This window comes from Pinus tabuliformis, chromosome J (genome assembly GCF_031772625.1).
Source record: "Pinus tabuliformis cultivar Carrire ecotype Pingquan chromosome J, CPIR1, whole genome shotgun sequence".
Taxonomy (NCBI): domain Eukaryota; kingdom Viridiplantae; phylum Streptophyta; class Pinopsida; order Pinales; family Pinaceae; genus Pinus; species Pinus tabuliformis.
This window is the reverse complement of record NC_142295.1, coordinates 1,336,966,136-1,336,986,525: the sequence shown is the minus strand read 5'-3', so window position 1 is coordinate 1,336,986,525 and position 20,390 is coordinate 1,336,966,136.

The following is a 20,390-nucleotide window of genomic DNA, read 5'->3' as shown; positions in this document are numbered from 1 at the left end:
AAATGAAGAACAATGAGGCATAATTGCACCATTATGTTCACTAGAGGTTACCACATCAAAATCATATATTTCTCCAGATCTCCAAAATGTCTTGGACAATCATTCCAAGGTATTTGAGAATCCTAGAGATCTCCCACCTATCTGTGATAATGATCATGCTATTCATTTGATTCCAAGAAGTGTTCCTCCAAACATCACGCCTTACAGATATCCCTATGCCCAAAACAATGAAATTGAACATATGGTTGCAGAAATGTTGGAGGCTGGTATAATTCAACCTAGTCAAAGTTCTTTCTCCTCTCCAGTAGTATTGGTTCACAAGAAGGATGGATCATGGCGCATGTGTCCAAATTATAGGGAACTTAAAAATATCATTGTTAACGATAAATTTCCCATTCTTTTCATTGATGAATTATTTTATGAATTCCATGGATCAATTTGCTTCACCAATTGCATCTTTGTTTAGGATATCATCAAATTAGAATGAAGAAAGAAGACATTCCAAAACAACATTTAGAAGTCATGAGGGTCATTATGAATTTATGGTCATGCCTTTTGGCCTTACCAACACACCTTCTACATTTCAAGGTTTGATGAATTCCATTTTCAAATCCTTCGTTAGAAAAATTGTTTTAGTATTTTTTGATGATATACTAATCTACAACAAGTCTTGGAAGGAGCATGTTCAACATGTTGATAGGGTGCTCAAACTATTCGAAGAAAAACAATTATATGCAAAAAGCTCCAAATGTTTCTTTGGAGTACAAGAGGTAGAATATCTAGGTCATATTGTATCTCATGAAGGTGTTAAGGTGGATCCTAGCAAAATTAAAAGCATTAAGGAATGGAAAATCCCCACATCCATAAAGCATCTGCTAGGATTTCTCGGGTTGACAGGGTATTATCGCAATTTGTTAAGAATTATGGGAGAATAGTAGCACCTCTAACGACATTATTGAAGAAAGATGCATTTTCATGGACTCCAAAAGCAATGAAGACCTTTGAATATCTTAAAGAGGCAATGTGCCAAGCACTGGTCTTAGCTATGCCGGACTTCACAAAAACCTTTATTGTGGAATGTGATGCCTCAGGAAATGGAATTGGTGCTGTTTTAATTTAAGAAGAAAGACCCATTTCCTTTGAAAGTCGACCAATCAAAGGAAAGTATTTACACAAAGCTATTTATGAGAAGGAAATATTGGCAATACTACATGCACTTAAGAAATGGTGACCCTACCTAATGGGAAGACAATTCAAGGTAACAACAGATAATGATAGTCTTAAATAATTTTTGGAATAAAGATTATCTTCAGAAGAGAAGAAAAAATGGGTCACAAAGGTGTTGGGTTGTAACTTTGAAATCATCTACAAAAAAGGGAAGCAAAATATCGTGGCAGATGCACTCTCAAGAAAGGATGAGGATGTGGAATCAATTCTTTGCGCCATTTCTATTATCCAACTAGATTGGATAAATGAAGAAAGGGATGAATGGAAGAATTACGAAGAAGGGTCGGCACTCATTCAAAAGACACAACAATATCCCAATACATCTTATACATTTAGCTAGAAAAATGGTTCGTTATTTTACAAAGATCGGTTATGCCTATGTAAGAATTCCCAACTCAAACAAAAGATTCTTAGGGAATTGCACACCTCTCCCTTAGTAGGGCACTCAGGATTTCTAAAACTTACCATAGGGTTAAGAAGGATTTTTTTTGGGATGGCCTTAAATCAGATATTCAAAATTTTTTGGCGGAATGTTTGTTTTGCCAACAAAATAAAGTTGAAACAATTAAGACCCCAGGTATATTACAACCTTTATCCATTCCAAGCCAATGTTGGGAGGAGGTTTCAATGGATTTTATCACAAGTTTACCCAAGTCCGAAAGAAAGAGTGTTATCATGGTGGTAGTTGACAGACTTACCAAGTATGCACACTTTTGTACATTATCTCATCCATTTAAAGTGAATATCATTTCTACTGCATTTATGGAAACAATTCAAAAGCTACATGGAAACCCAAAGACTGTTGTAAGGGATAGAGATCCCATTTTCACTGAAAATTTTTGCACATAATTATTTTCTTGTCTTGGTAGTCAGTTAGCTCATAGCTCATCCTATCATCCTCAATCTAATGGGAAAATCGAGATAATAAACAAATGTTTGGAAGGATAACTTTGTTTCTTTGTATCTGATAAAGAAACAAAATGGGTCAAATGGTTACCTCTCGCTGAATTGTACTATAACAATAAATTCCATGTTGCAACAAAAATGACCCCATTTATGGCACTTTATAGATATCATACACCATCCATCACATCATATTTAAGAGAAAATTCTAAGGTTAAAGTAGTGAAAGATCACATCGAGCATCAACAACAAGTTCTCCAACTCTTAAAGGATAACCTCACATTGGCGAAGAATAGAATGAAACAACAGGCAGATCAACATCGCAATGAGAGAAGTTTTGATGTAGGTGATTGGGTATTCCTATGGCTACAGCCATATAAACAAATGTCCCTCAAGCAAGCTAAGAAGGATAATAAATTACCACCAAATTATTATGGATCGTACAAGGTGTTGCAAAATATGGGTACTATGGCATACAAATTGGACCTTCCTGCAGCTTCCCGAGTGCACCTAGTTTTCCATGTTTCGTAATTAAAGAAGGTAATAGGTGACAAGCTCCCAGTTTAAAAGGTATTGCTGGAACTTGACAAGGAAGGAGAAATCATATTGGAACCTGAATCAGTCACAGAAACAAGAACTCGATAGCTATGAAATCGATCAACTTCAGAGTATCTCATCAAATGGAAGAACTTACCCGCTGAAGATTCCACATGGGAGGATAAGAATTTTATACAGAAGCATCCATAACTACTCAAGCGTTGAGGACAACACTTTTCTGAAGGAGAGGGGCATGTTAGGTCCCTATAATACTAGTGATACCCCCATTACTATTGTCATTGTAGCCCTTATTGTTATTGTTGTGCCCCTATTGTACCCATATTGTTATTATTGTGCACCATAGAAGCCCACTATTGTTATTTTTGTGCCCTTATATTATTATTTTTAGGTCGAATTTTGTCATATTGTGAACCATTAGACTCCTATATATAGAAAGGAAGTCTTGTCATTTGTATCATCCAATAATTGTTCATTTATGTAAGGTAAAGGAGGTTTCCCCCTTGAAGAGTCTGATTTTTAAGGCATTGGTCTATCTTTTCTATCTTTTTGTGAGCTAGTTTCATAACATCTGAGGTTAGGATACCTTCAGGTATATAGTAAGGAAGAGAATATCTATAGGACTAATTTATGGACTAGGTATGGGCATTCTGATTTTGTTGTAGTTCAGTTTGGTTTGAGTAATGATCCAAATACTTTTGTGTGCTTAATGAATGGTGTATTGTGTCCTTATCTAGACAGGTTTGTTATTGTATTCATTGATGATATATTGGTATATTCTAATAATTAGGAAGAACATGATGAACATTTAGTAGAAATATTGATATTGTTAAGTGACCATTAGTTGTATGCTAAACTCAGTAAATGCGGTTTCTTTCAAATAGAGGTACAATACTTGGGAGATGTGGTTTCTAAGAAAGCTATAGCAATGGATCTATAAAAGATAAGGGTTATCATGGAGTGGAAAGCTCCTAGGAATTTGTATGAGGTAAGATCACTCATGGGATTAGCAGGTTCTTATAGTAATTTAATCAAGAAATTCTCATAGATTCATTATCCTATTACATCATAGAAAAGAAAAGCTAAGAAATTTGAATGGTGAGAGGAATGTGCAACGAGTTTTGACAAGTTGAAGAAGTTTTTGAAAAGTGCTTCAGTTCTAAAGATTGCAGATCCAAAGAAAGAGTTTTTCGTATGTACAGGTACTTGCAGGAGAAGACTTGGTGGATTCCTTATGTACAAAGGATAGGTAGTATGCTATGAATCAAGGAAAATTAATGAGCATGAGAAGAATTATCTGACACATGATAACAAGTTGGCAACGATCATCCCTGCTTTGAAGATGTGGAGAAACTTTATTCTTGGAAGGAGGTTCATATTGATTAGAAATCATAGTGGATTGAGATACCTATTTGATCAACCGAACCTGAATGCCATAAAAGATAGATGGTTGGCCAGGATCAGTGAGTTAGATGTGGAGATCGGGTACATGAAAGGTAAAGAGAATAAGGTTTCATATGCTCTTAGCAAGAGAGTACAAGTAAATCACACAGCAACTACGAGCTCCTAAAGGAAAAAATTACAGCATCAGATCTTGCAGGTAGGACGATAGGATGACATGTATAGGGAGCTTATGCATAGGTTATAACAGGGTACATGTGATCAAGATGTGGACTATCATCTCACAACAAAGGGTTTGGGCATATTTAGGGATAGGATATATGTGTCAAACAATAGTGAGCTAAAGAAGCTTATCTTGAGGGAATTTCATGCCAAGCCATATTCATGGTACCCAAGGTATCAGAAGACATTGACAGTAGTGAGGAAGTTCTATTATTCGCAAAACTTGTAGAAGGAAGTGGTGGATTTTTTGGCTATATTAATAGGTTGTCAACATGTAAAATAATAGTTTAAGGATTACTATAGTCGATTCTGACTCTAGAGTGGAAATGGGAGGTCATTTGCATGGATTTGATCACCGGTTTGTTGATGATATCTAGATAGCATAATTCCATCATGGTTATGGTTGAAAATTTGGCAAATGTAGCTCACTTCATTCCAGTGAAGTCTACTTATTTAGCTAGTAATGTAGCACATGTCATCATTAGAGATGTATTGATGTTGCAAGGTTTTCCAAAGAAGATTGTGTCAGAGAGGGATGTTAAGTTCACTTATAGGTTCTGGAAAGACATATTTCTAGGCTTGGGTAGAGAGGTTGCCTTCATCACAACTTATCATCCGCAGATAGATGGATAAACAAGGAGGGACAACAGGATTTTGGAGCAAATGTTGAGAATGTATGCCATGCATCAACAAAAAAATTGGAAAGAGTACCTTCCACAAGTTGAGTTCACTAACAATAATGGGTATCATGAATCTTTTGAGGTACTCTATGGGCAGAGTTCTAATACTCCCATCAGTTGGATTGGTCGAGGGAACAAGGTATTGATAGGATTGGATATGTTGGAATAAATGGAATAGGAAATGCAGGCTATCAAGTAGAATTTAAAGGAAACATACGACGTATAGAAAAGTTATGTAGATAAGAACACGATGTTTAAGGAGTTTCAGGTTGGGGAACATGTGTACTTTTGCATCAATCCCAGGGAGAGATCCTTGAGGATTGGATCATGTGTCACGTTGGCATATTATGTTTGTGGAAATTTCAAGATACTTGAGAGGATTGTACAGGTAGCTTATGGACTCGCACTGCCTACTAGAGTGAAAGTATAAGATGTCTTCCATGTATCATTTCTTAATAAATATGTTAAAGATGTTGATCATGTGATTCACTTGTTGGGTGTGGAGCCTGATTATCTTGTTTATTCAGAGGTATAACTGCATTGGACCTGAGTTCATAATGTGGTGGCAATGTTTCCCATAATATTTTCGCTGCAAGGGGGGTCTGGGGGGTGGCTGCGATCATTCGGAGCCCCCCCCCCCCCCCAACAGGGGATTGGGGGCAGCACCGCTGAAGCTAAAAATATATGCAAAATTGCCTTGTAAGATGTTGTAATTTTGTAGTCAATCTAGGTCATTCATTAGGTGAAGATCTAACGGTAGAAGTTATGTTTAATTTAGGTTTTTTTCCCTAGAAGGCAACCCATCGCTATATATGACGGAATTGTATTCTGTCTATGTAGATCTGTATTCTGAGTGAGAAAGAGAGAGGATATTGATCGAGAGAGAAGAGGGAATTACAAAGGATTTGTTGTAGGTTGTATCTCTTCAGTTTGTTGTATAATATAAAAGGAAGGACTGGCAGTTTCTCTATTGATGTAGCCTAGATTGGGTGAATGACATATATCTATGTGTCTCTTATTTTATGTGTTTTCTATGTTTATATTTCTAAAATATATTTTATGTGTTCCATTTCTCTATAATATATAATTTTCTAATAACTAGTAGCAGAGCCGAAGGTCTATTTGGCTGATAAACTCGCAGGAGAGAAGGGCTACTGGTTCGATTGGGAGCAATGGCGAAAGATGGTAGGTTTAGGGTTGAAAAATTTAACAGTCAAAACTACCAGCTGTGGAATAGGCAGATGGAAGATTATCTGTATTAGAGAGATTTGTACCTACCATTGAGCCAAAAGACAAAGAAGTCGATGAGTATGACAAACACAGAATGGGATATTGTCGACAGAAATGCACTTGGAACAATACGACTATGCCTAGCAGTGTCGGTAGCCTTTAATATTTCAAAGGAAACAAAATAGAGGGTTTAATGTTGGCATTGACCAAATTATATGAAAAACCCTCGGCCTCAAATAAGCTATTTCTTATGAAGTGTTTATTTAATATGAAGATAGGAGAAAACGGAGGTGAAGGGTCACATGTTTCACGTGAGGAGGAAAATGAAGGAAAAATAATGTAAAACGAAAAAAATATAACCCTCATTAATAGAAGTGCTTCTAAGGATCATTTTGTAGTTTTTTTTTTTTTTTTTTCAGTTTAGTTTTGGAGCTCTCATTTTCTACACACTCTCTCTCATACTCTTGGACACTTCGCATTTTCTTGGAGCAATCTTGGAGGAGTGTGGAATACTTGGGATTTGGAGCAAGAATGAAAAGGAAAAGTAGGAAAGCACAAGAGTACATCTAGATCAACAACTACAATGTTTTTTTCTTGGAGGTACCAAGTTGCATGTATGATTTTCTTGCTAGTTTTGTCATGCATGGAACATGCATGTGTTTTCTTGGTTATGATATATCACTAGCATGGAGGACTACCTAGATTGATAGTTTTTTCCTAGCCTTGCCATTTCATGGATATCCATGGTGTTGTGGGATTCATTCCTCTTGTTTTCTGCTTGTTTATCACGTTCCTTATGGCTCTGGGTTGAGTTAAAATTTGTTAGAGCCTTGGTTGGAAAATGCTTTGGAAACCTTGTAATGACTTGGGTTGAGTTACTAGTCCTAGAAGCCTTGGTTGCAAAAATTTTATGGAGCCCTTGGTGTGTTGAGTTACTAGTCCTGGAAGCCTTGGTTGGAAAAATGCTTGGGAGCCCACAAACAAATGTGGGTTGAGTTACTAGTCCTGGAAGCCTTGGTTGGAACAAAAGCTCTCGAGCTCTAGACAACGTGGGTAGACACTGATATGGTGGTGGTTAGTGATGTTTGACCGTGAGTTTGAATCACTGGTTGAGGGTTGAGGTCGCTTTGCCTCTGCAAACACTAGTTTGGTTTTCGTTGATTTGTTTTGTGAGATCCCACCTTCATGCTTCGAATATGGTGTGGGAAATAAAATAACAAAAGACAATTAGAACAATAAAATATTAGTTTATGATTGAAATAAATGTCAGCAAAGCATCTCATAACTATTTATTAAAAGAAATAAAGATCAGTTTTCATCATTCTTTCACATCCTGAAGATGAACCACCATTACTGGTTCAAAATTTCGATTTAAAGAAAACTAATGCGATGAATCCAGAAGATGATCTACACAAATTTGAAGATCGCAGAAACATTAAAGACAAGAAAACTACTTGAAGGCTGAGTAAGTTTGGCATCTCAAATCCTTGATTTGGTTTTCTTTGATTTGTTTCATGAGATCGCACATTCAAGCTTGGAATATGGCGCGAGGGTGTTAGAGAGTGGTATAAGAGCATGGTTGTTATGTAACCAACCCACAGAAAGATAGAAAAGATGGATCAATGCTTTAGAAATCAGCCTCTTCAAGGTGGCAACCTCCTTTACATTACATAAATGAACAATTCTTGGATGATTCAAATGAAAAAAGCTCCTTTCTATATATAGGAGTCTAAGGGGTCACAATATAACCAAGCCGACCTAACAATAATAATATAAGGGCACAAAAATAAAAATAGATGGATCCTATGGGGCATAGTAATAATAATATGGGGACAACACGAGCACAACAATATTAATAAGGGATACAACTACAATATTAATGGGGGCATCACTAGTATTATAGGGACCTAACATTCCCATCTCCTTCAAAAAATTGTTGTCCTCAATGCTTGAGTAGTTCTGGATGCTTCTGTGTAAAATTCTCATTCTCCCATGTGGAATGTTCAGCGGATAAGTTCTTCCACTTGAGGAGATACTCTGAAATGGATCGATTTCGAAGTTGTCGAGTTCTTGTTTCTATGACTGCTTCCGGTTCCAATATAATTTTTCCATCCTCATCAAGTTATGGCAATATTGTTTGAACTAGGAGCTTGTCACCTATAACCTTCTTTAAACATGAAACATGGAAAATTGGGTGCACTCAAGAAGCTGCAGGAAGCTCCAATTTGTATGCCATAGTACCAATCTTTTACAACACCTTGTACGAACCATAATACTTTGGTGACAATTTGCTATCCTTCTTAGCTTGCTTGAGGGACATTTGTTTATATGCTTATAGCCGTAGGAATACCCAATCACCTACATCAAAACTTATTTCACTGCGATGTTGATCTGCTTGTTGTTTCATTCTATTCTGCGCCAACACAAGGTTATCCTTTAAGAGTTGGAGAACTTGTTGTTGATGCTTGATGTGATGTTCCATTGCTTGAACCTTAGAATTTTCTCTTAAATATGATGTGATGGATGGTGGCTGATATCCATAAAGTGCCATAAATGGGGTCATTTTTGTTGCAGTATGGAAGGAAGTGTTATACCACCATTCAGCCAGAGGCAACCATTTGACCCATTGTGTCTGTTTATCAGATACAAAGCAACGAAGATATCCTTCCAAACATTTGTTTACTATCTCCATTTGCCCATCAGATTGAGGATGATAAGATGAGCTATGAGCTAACTGGGTACCAATACAAGAAAATAATTCTGTACAAAAATTTCCTATAAAAATGGGATCTCTATCACTTACAATAATTTTTGGGTTTCCATGTAGCTTTTGAATTGTTTCGATAAATGCCGTAGAAGTTTTACTGGCTTTAAATGGATGTGATAATGCACAAAAGTGTGCATACTTGGTAAGTCTGTCAAATACCACCATGATGACACTCTTTCCCTCAGACTTGGGTAAACTTGTGATAAAATCCATTGAAACCTCCTCCCAATGTTGGCTTGGAATGGATAGAGGTTGTAATAGACCTGGTGTCTTAATTGTTTCAGCTTTATTTTGTTGGCATACCAAACATTCTGCCACAAGCCTTTGAATATATGATTTAAGGCCATCCCAAAAAAAGTCCTTCTTAACCCTGTGGTAAGTTTTTAAAAATCCTGAGTGCCCTCCTAAGGGAGAAGCATGCAATTCCAGAAGACTCTTTTGTTTGAGTTGGGAATTCTTACAGAGGTATAAGCAATCTTTGTACCATAACGAATCATTCTTCCAACTAAATTTATCAAATGTACTAGAATCTTGTCGTAACTTTCGAATAAGTTCCCACACTTCTTCAGCATTCTTCCATTCCTCCCTTGGTTCGTTTATCCAATTTGGTTGGATAATAGAAATGGCACACAACAATGCTTCCACATCCTCATCCTTTCTTGAGAGTGCATTTGCCACAACATTTTGCTTCCCTTTTTTGTATATGATTTCAAAGTCATAACCCAACATCTTTGTGACCCATTTTTGTTGTTCTTCAGAGGATAATCTTTGTTCTAGAAAGTATTTAAGGCTATCATGATATGATTTTACCTTGAAGTGTCTTCCCATTAGGTAGAGTCGCCATTTCTTAAGTGCATGTAGTATTGCCAACATTTCCTTCTCATAAATAGCTTTGTGTAAATACTTTCCCTTGATTGGAAGACTTTCAAAAGAAATGGGTCCTTCATCTTGCATTAAAACAACACCAATTCCATTTCTAGAAGCATCACATTCCACAATAAAGGTTTTTTTGAAGTTTGGTGTAGCTAAGACTAGTGCTTGGCACATTGCCTTTTTAAGATTTTTGAAGGCCTTTGTTGCTTCAAGAGTCCATGAAAATGCATCTTTCTTCAACAATGTTGTTAGAGGTGCTGCTATTTTCCCGTAATTCTTAAAAAACTTGTGATAATACCCTGTCAACCCGATAAATCCTCACAAATGCTTTATGGATGTGGGGATTTCCCATTCCTTAATGACTTTAATTTTGCTAGGGTCTACCTTAACTCCTTCATGATATATAATATGACTGAGATATTCCACCTCTTGTACTCCAAAGAAACATTTGGATCTTTTTTCATATAATTGTTTCTCCTCCAATAGTTGTAGCACCTTGTCAACATGTTCAACATGATCCTTCCAAGACTTGTTGTAGATTAGTATATCATCAAAAAATACTAACACAAATTTTCTAAGGAAGGGTTTGAAAATGGAATTCATCAAACCTTGAAATGTAGAAGGTGCATTGGTAAGGCCAAAAGGCATGACCAAAAACTCATAGTGACCCTCATGAGTTCTAAATGTTGTTTTTGGAATGTCTTGAGTCTTCATTCTGATTTGATGATATCCTGAATGAAGATCTAACTTGGTGAAGTAAATTGATCCATGCAATTCATCTAATAATTCATCAACGACAGGAATGTGAAACTTATCTTTAATAGTGAGCTTGTTGAGCTCCCTATAATCTAGACACATGCGCCATGATCCATCCTTCTTTTGCACCAATATTACTGGAGTAGAGAAAGAACTTTGGCTAGGTTGAATTATACCAACCTCAAGCATTTTTGCAACCATACATTCAATTTCACTCTTTTGGGCATAGGGATATTTGTACAGCCTGATGTTTGGAGGAACACTTCCTGGAATCAAATGAATAGCATGATCATGATCACGAATAGGTGGGAGACCTTTGGGAGTCTCAAATACCTTGGAATGATTGTCCAAGACTTTTTGGAGATCTAGAGCAATAGATGAATTCGATGTGGAAACATCTAGTGAACATAATTGTGCAATTACACCTCATTGTTCCTTTTTTAGAAGCTTTGTCATACCATTAGAGATTATTATCTTTCGCGGTTTCCCTGCAATACCCCTTAATTCAACTTCATTTCCTTTCACATAAAATTTCATGAAAAGTTTTTGAAGGTTAAAAGCTATTGTACCCAAGGATTGTAGCCATTGGACTCCTAGTACAACATCAGCACCTCCCATTGGAATGGAAAGCATTAGGCTTTTCAATACATAGTCTCCCATGGATAGCTTGATATTATGGCACTTTCCAGAGCAATTTATTGTTACTCCATTTGCAACCATCACTTGACACTCTGGTGCTAGATATAGGAAGCAATTCAATTCCTTTGCTATCTTACAATGAATAAAATTGTGGGTACTTATTGAATCAATCAACACTATTACCTTTTTCTTATTGATTTGTCCTTCTATCTTGATGGTTTGAGGAGTGGTAATTCCAGCCAATGCATTACAAGATATGGTCGGATTCATTTCTTCTTTATCTAGGCTTTGTTCTTGGAGTATATCCTCTTCTTTTGACCTTTCTTGCTCCTTTTCTTCTTCCTCTTCACAATCTATGTAGAATAATTTCTTCTCAGCACACTTATGACCTTTAGTGTATTTGCTATCACAACTGTAACAAAGTCCTTTCGATCTTTTTTCTTCCAATTGTTGTGGTGTCAACCTTATAGGTTGTGTAAGGCTAGGGGCAACAACACTTTCATCTTTATAGTTGTGAGTGGCATGCTTCCTGGTTGCCATGTTTTTTCTTTCCATTTTCCTTGCTAACCTAAATGCCTTCTCTAATGAATCAGGTTCCCAAAGGCAAACATCATGTTGGATATTATCCTTTAAAGTCCCTATGAACACATCAATCCTATGCTCCTCTGGAATATTTTTTACCCTTATGTTCAATTTTTGGAACTCCTCAATGTGCTCCATTATTGAACCCTTTTGTTTGAGACTTATCAATTGGCTAAAAAATGTGTTGCTTTTTGTATCCTCATAATGTGCTGTCAATTCTTCCGTAAAAATTGCCCAAGTGATAATTTGTTTACGAGAGCAAAGCCATTGATACCATACAAACTGGTTTGGTTCCAAATATAAAGTTGCAATACATACCTTCTGTGTGTTTTGCACATTATTGAGATCAAAAAATTGCTCCATCTGTAATATCCATGTTGCGGGATCCTTGCCATCAAACTTCCTCATATCGATTTTTGGAATATGGTGGGTCTTCGATCCAACATTAGAGTCTATGGAATAATGATTAACATTTATTTTGTTTTCATCATGAGTTTCCTTTACTACCCTTTCACCATTAGTGACCATTTATTGTAGCAACTTATTCATATTTATCTTCAATTCTTCCATCTTATCATCCATGCCATCTATTTTAGCGTCCATGCCATTCATCTTAGCTTCCATGCCATCCATCTTCGCTTCTATGCCTTTCTTTAAACAATACATCTTAGCTTCTACACCTTTCTTTAAACCATCCATCTTAGCTTCTACACCTTTCTTTAAACCATCCATCTTAGATTTTGTTACTTTTTGTGCCAGTGACACTTGTTGCACTTGGTCTCGTAATTTTGATCTATCATGTTGCATTTCTTCCTCTTCTTCATGATTCATGCTAGAGCTTTCAGGTTGCTTACTAGGTGTTTGCATTTACTTTCCTCGGGGCATCAATTACCGATAATAATGCTTTACTATGCCCTGAATTTCTTCAAACTAGTTTTTCAAACCAAGCTTATGCAAAAATTTAAAAAAAAAAATACACACCTTTTTTCACTTTGTAGGAGCTTGATATTGAATCTGATGTATCTCTTTAATTTCGGATCATCCAGTTCTGAAATTGTGATATGTAGTAGCCCCCTGCATCCTCTTTCCAATGCCACCAGTCTGATCCAAATTGGATTCTTCAAGGAAGAGTTATGCACAATCTCCCAAGATGACCTGATTATAGACCTTTCCAGAAGAGCAAACTTGTATGAAGTGCCATGTGTCACTGTTCGACCTTTGGCTCTGAAAAATACGTACAAGAACTATAGTCCGTCCTCTTTCTGTACCTTCTTACAAAATTTCAATCCGATACTCAGAGAGAAAGTTATGACGATTTTCCCCAGGTCACCTGTTTGGAATGTAATTTAGGAGTCTACAAAAAGACGAAATTCCTCAGATCATATCTCCGCAAATATAGCGTGAAAAGATCTGAAATTCAAACTAGATGTTCAATGCGATTTCATCTCAAATGGGTTTTTTTTTTTAGCTTCTGAAACATTGCAGAAGAAAATTTATAGAGAAAATTTCATGATGACCTGTTTGGAGCAACGAAACCATAGAATCCAAAGCTCTGATACCAAATGTTATGAAACCAGCTCACAAAAAGATAGAAAAGATAGATCAACGCCTTAGAATTCAGCCTCTTCGAGGGGACAACCTCCTTTACATTACATAAATGAACAATTCTTGGATGATTCAAATGACAAAACCTCCTTTCTATATATAGGAGTCTAAGGGGTCACAATATAACCAAGCCGACCTAACAATAATAATATAAGGGCACAAAAATAACAATAGAGGGATTCTATGGGCCCAGTAATAACAATATGGGGACAATAAGGGCACAACAATATTAATAAGGGATACAACTACAATATTAATGGGGGCATCACTAGTATTATAGGGACCGAACAATGGTTTTCTTTCCTTGGGTGATGTCTGGTTTCCGTTCTCATTGGGTGATGTGTAGTTTATGTTCTCCTTGGATGAATGTGATGTCATGTGTACATTTCAGTTGCAAATATGTCCTTATGCTTGTGGTCTATGCGCTCATTTTTTATGCATGATGGTGGTCATAGTTGTCATTGTGATATCAGGCAGAAGTCAATGGTGTTGTTGTCAGAATGTGTTCATCATGAATTCACGCTAGTGTTTATATGTATGATGTATGTGTGTGTGTCATAAATATGTTGTTATGCATTCATTCTGTCTAGCTGGTATGTAGATTTGGCATCATGCATGGTAATAGGATGATGATTGAGATGATATCTACATACTGTGTTGATTATGATTATACATGTATTGTGCTAATCTGGTTGATATTACAAACGCGATATCCTCCCCTGAACTAAAATAAGATACGTTTTTTTTTAATGATTTTGTTTAGCTGACGTGATATACCTTGCAAGAAGAGAAGATGAAATATGAATAGCAAGATGATAGTCTACAACTCACGATAATATCCCTATAGATTAGATGAGCAACATGGTAAGGGATATTCTCCTGACATAAGAGACACTTTGAGAACTTTGAAGGTAGAAATAGGGAGTTTCAAAGAAGATAATGACTGAATCATTCAATCACAAGAGAGAATTTCTAGGACATAGGAGAAACAAGTAGAATTCAATGCGGTGATTCTTCAAAGCTTGTCAGACTTGTAGAGATCGGATTGCTTAGAATTAGTCATAGATAGGAGGATGAGACTAATGGAGCATATGGTAGCAGGTCCAATGGTGGGCATAGGTTTGATAGAGGTGACACAATTAGAGATGGTAGATAAATGAGGCAGTAGATATCGAATCGGCTCTAGTTTTGGTTCAGACATGTATCATGGTCATCATTATTATCATCCTTACAGGATGAGTGGCAGGGGATAATTGTCAAATGAGTTCAGAAAGAGAAATCCACCTACATTTGATGGGGAGATGAAGAAGTCATGGGATGCAAAAGCATGGTTTCTTGGAATGAATAATTTCTTAAGATTGCATGATTACTAAGAGAACATCAAGGCTAGAATAACTGCATGTAGTCTTAAGGGTAAATCAAATATCTAGTGGGAATATGAAAAGAATGTTAGAGGTATTAATGTACAAATTTAGCTTGGAGTGAAGTCGAGAGACTTTTCAGGAAGAAGTATCTATCAAAGAGATACTATGATCACAGGGAAAAATAATTCTTTAAGCTTAATATGGGATCTGTGACTGATGAGGAGTAGACTAGCAGATTCTTGGAGCTATTTAGGTATGTGCCTTATCTTATGGAGGAGAAAGTGAAGATTCAAAGAATTTTTAGTGGGATGTGAATGGAATTCAATCACATGATTAATTTTTATGAGCCTATATCGCTGGAGGAAGCCATAATAAAACAAAATCATTGTTATGAGCAATCAAAGGACAAATATGAAACTAGGTAGGATTGGAAAGGTAATTAGAAGAATAAGGGGAAATGTGATAAGAAGTGAAAAATATCTCAAGACATAGGTAACAAAGAGAATGCAAGACCACCTAAGAAGTTCAATGCATCTGATAGAGGACAACGATTTCAATCTAAGGAGTAGAACAAGGGTGATGGTAGGAAGTGCATGCAGTGCTGGACTTGTGGTGGAGAGCATCACAAAAGATATTTTTCATAGAATCAAGGTGGTAGACTGTAGATCTATAGTGCTCAGGAGGCATGGACAGTGGGGGATGCTGGACATAGTACTCCTCAGATTTATGCAGTGCTGGATAACAGGCAGGAAGATCACAAGGATTCTATTATTGAGATGGATGATAAGATTTGTGATTAAGTTATTTCTATTTTGATTGAGCCTGGATCTAATTATAGTTATGTTAACCTCGAAATTCTCGATAAGTGTGGTTGGAATAAATAAATGCGTGCAAATTCTTGGTTAGTTTCATTGACTACTGGTATAAAGAAGAGATTTCATCATTGGGTAAGAGTTTGTGCATTTTCATTGAATCATATTCCTACCTCAACACCTTTGAATGTACTATCATTAGGATCATATAGTATGCTTTCGGTTATGGAATAGTTGTATCTTCATATCACCAGAGTGGATTTTATGACAAGGTCATTGAGTGCTTGAATGACGTGTTTGATCAATGAATGGGAGAATCAATGTTCTCAGAGATTAATCTAATGTTAGGTCCCTATAATACTAGTGATACCCCCATTACTATTGTCATTGTAGCCCTTATTGTTATTTTTGTGCCCCTATTGTCCCCATATTGTTATTATTGTGCCCCATAAAAGCCCACTATTGTTATTTTTGTGCCCTTATATTATTAATTTTAGGTCGACTTTGGTCATATTGTGAACCCTTAGACTCCTATATATAGAAAGGAAGTCTTGTCATTTGTATCATCCAATAATTGTTCATTTATGTAAGTTTAAGGAGGTTTCCCCCTCGAAGATGCTGATTTCTAAGGCATTGGTCTATCTTTTTGTGAGCTAGTTTCATAACATCTGAGGTCAGGATACCTTCAGGTATATAGTAAGGAAGAGGATATCTACAAGACTGATTTATGGACTAGGTATGGGCATTCTGATTTTGTTCTAGTTCGATTTGGTTTGAGTAATGATCCAAATACTTTTGTGTGCTTAAGGAATGGTGTATTGTGTCCTTATTTGGATAGGTTTGTTATTATATTCATTGATGATATATTGGTATATTCTAATAATGAGGAAGAACATGACGAACATTTAGTAGAAATATTGATATTGTTAATAGACCATCAGTTGTATGCTAAGCTCAGTAAATGCAGTTTCTTTCAGATAGAGGTAAAATACTTGGGACATGTGGTTTCTAAGAAAGGTATAGCAATGGATCTATAAAAGATAAGGGTTATCATGGAGTGGAAAGCTCCTAGGAATTTGTATGAGGTAAGATCACTCATGGGATTAGCAGGTTCTTATAGTAATTTAATCAGGAAATTCTCACAGATTTATTATCCTATTACATCATTGAAAAGAAAAGCTAAGAAATTTGAATGGTCAAAGGAATGTGCAACGAGTTTTGACAAGTTGAAGAAGTTTTTGAAAAATGCTTCAGTTCTAAAGATTACATATAAAAATAAAGAGTTTGTCGTATGTACAGGTACTTGCAGGAGAAGACTGGGTGGATTCCTTATGCACGAAGGATAGGTAGTATGCTATGAATCAAGGAAAATGAAAGAGAATGAGAAGAATTATCTGACACATGATAATAAGTTGGCAACGATCATCCATGCTTTGAAGATGTGGAGAAACTTTATTCTTGGAAGGAGCTTCATATTTATGAGAAATCATAGTGGATTGAGATACCTATTTGATCAACTGAACCTGAATGCCACAAAAGATAGATGGTTGGCCATGATCAGTGAGTTAGATTTGGAGATCAAGTACATGAAAGGTAAATAGAACAAGGTTGCATATGCTCTTAGCAAGAGAGTACAAGTAAATCACACAGCAACTATGAGATCCTAAAGGAAAAATTTACAGGATCAGATCTTGTAGGTAGGACGATAGGATGACATGTATAGGGAGCTTATGCATAGGTTATAGCAGGGAACATGTTGTTAAGATGTGGACTATCATCTCACAACAAACGGTTTGGGCATATTTAGGGATAGGATATATGTGTCAAACAATAGTGAGCTCAAGAAGCTTATCTTGATGGAATTTCATGCTAAGCCATATTCATGTCACCCAAGGTATCAGAAGACATTGACAGTAGTGAGGAAGTTCTATTATTGGCAAAAATTGTAGAAGGAAGTGGTGGATTTTATGGCTATATTCTTAGGTTGTCAACATGTAAAATAATAGTGTAAGGATTACTATAGTCGATTCCAATTCTAGAGTGGAAATGGGTGGTCATTTGCATGGATTTCATCACAGGTATGTTGATGACATCTAGATAGCATGATTCCATCATGGTTATGGTTGAAAAGTTGACAAAGGTAGCTCACTTCATTCCAGTGAAGTCTACTTATTTAGCTAGTAATGTAGCACATGTAATCATTAGAGATGTAGTGACGTTGCAAGGTTTTCTGAAGAATATTGTGTCAGAGAGGGATGTTAAGTTCACTTATAGGTTCTAGAAAGACATATTTCCAAGTTTGGGTAGAGATTTTGCCATCACCACAACTTATCATCCACAGACACATGGATAAACAAAGGGGGTCAACAGAATTTTGGAGCAAATGTTGAGAACGTATGCCATGCGTCAACAAAAAAGTGGAAAGAGTACCTTCCACTAGTTTCTTTCACTAACAATAATGGGTATCATGAATCTTTGAGGATGATTCTATTTGAGGTACTCTATGGGTAGAGTTCTAATACTCCCATCAGTTGGAGTGGTCTAGGGAACAAGGTATTGATAGGATTGGATATGTTGGAATAAATGGAATGTTGACACCTAATCATCAGGATTGGGTGAATATAATTTAAATAAATAATAAGTAATATGAACAGTCATCGGGTGATGAAGTGAATAATTTCTCCCAATGTATATACTAAAGACCACCTGAAGGAATATGATATACGAATCAATTTTTCTTTCAGGAGTTACTGCCTGGCCTGACATGGTATCAGACCTAGCTCCCAAAATAGTTGTAACTCGCTTCTACCTACTGCACTCTCTGTCCACTGCCCTTGTGCACTTTGTTTGCCATAAGTGATTCTGACCCATTCTGCCCCCACTGCATAATTATATTACTGCATAATTATTCTGCACCCACTACATAATTGTATTCTGAGCGGACTGAAGGCCATCTCTGCCGTGTGTTAGGATGGACTGCTGAACCGTTGCGCATTCCATGCTGCTATGTTGAGAGCATTACTGTTGCTGCATTGAGAGCACTACTGCGTTGAGTGCATGAATCGTCTCCATGACCAAGTTTACTGCGTGAAACATGTTGGTGCATGAATCAAATCTGTTGGTGCATGAATCAAAGCCTCTAGTGCGTGAATCAAAGATCTATGAGGGTATGCTGCATTCGCTTCTATTCAAGGAGCTCGATGAGAACATTTCCATTGTGCTTTCAACAATCAATCCGTAATAATTTATTTCGGTATTCAGCTGTGTGTTAAATTTTTTGAAGAGCTTCATATATTGTTACATCTTCCAACTAATTTCTATGTGGTCTATGGCTATCAGAGGTGTCTGAAGTAATGACATTATTTTATGTATATATTATTGATAAGTTTGTCTCAAAATCTGAATCAGTTTGAGCCATAGCTTGCTCCTTCAGATGGTTTTATTATTTACGTTTCACTCTAGACACATCAAGGAAGATAGTACAGTGACTATCATGGGTGTTGTTCAACGGCACGAGAGTGTTTTGATGAATAGGTATCCAGTAATTGTCAATTAAGCAAATTACTATGACCAGGAAATGTTGAAGGATTGATTATTGCATGTAATGATACCACAAAGTTTGACGGAATACCTCTTTGGTAATGGAGTGCTGGAAACGTTGCAGTGTTCATTAATACATTGTTTTTTTGCCTTTGTAATTTTAAAATTTTTTTGAAGGGCTGCATTGGGTGATCAATGTAAGAAGAAACCGATATATATTTTGAATAGTGCAATATATATCTCTAGGGTATTGACATTTTCTATCAATTTGAGTTTGTTGTCCAAGTCATATCAGAACTATATTTTTTTCCCATTAAGAGTAAAAGTTTTGTAGCAGAAGTTTTTTTGTTACAGTATGCATTCAATCATATCCATTGTGGGAATAGTTCTCACTGGCAAAGAGAATTATCCTGAGTGGTCCCGGATGATAAAACACACACTCATTTTCAATGAGTTGTGGAAAGGAGTGTGTGTTGGAGATAGAGACAAACAACCAGAACAGCCTACCTCAGACAAAGAGCTCGTCATGAGGGAAAAAAAGAACAGTAAAGCTTATGCATTAATTGCAGCATCTGTAAATGAAGAGGTGAGTCACCATATTTCACCATTTTCAACTGCTTTTGAAGCCTTACAAAAGCTGAAAGAACTCTATGACTCACATTCTGCACTTGAAGTCATTCAACTCATGATTAAACTCTTCACTCTTGAACTGCAAAATAATGATCCCCTTGCTCTTGCATCTGAAGTAAAGTCTATAATGCATGATATCAAATCCACTAAGGTTGAATTGGATATTCCTCTTATTGCTTTTCTCAAGTCCCTTCATCCTACTTACTCCAATTATCTTGAGTCATTACAAGCAAATGGAAATCTCAAAGATATCACCTTTGACTCTCTTGTGAAAAAGTTTGTTGAAAGAGAAAGATTTTGGAAAGAAGACAACCCCTGAATCTTCTGAAGAGGTTGTGTGCCTTGTTCATAAAGAAAAGCATCCTGCTCAATATACTTCAAGAGGAAGAGGTGGTCGAAGTGGAAGAGGGAGATATTTTAGAGGCAGGGGGGGCAGACACTGTCAAGGAGAAAAGGCACATTTGCACTGCATATGCTGCAAAAGAAATGGATCACATGATGCTTCTACATGCAAGTTACCATGGGACAAAATTGAGCGGCAAAGAAACCAATAGAAAGGTAAAACTGATGATATAGATAAAGGTAAAGCACATGAATCCGCTCA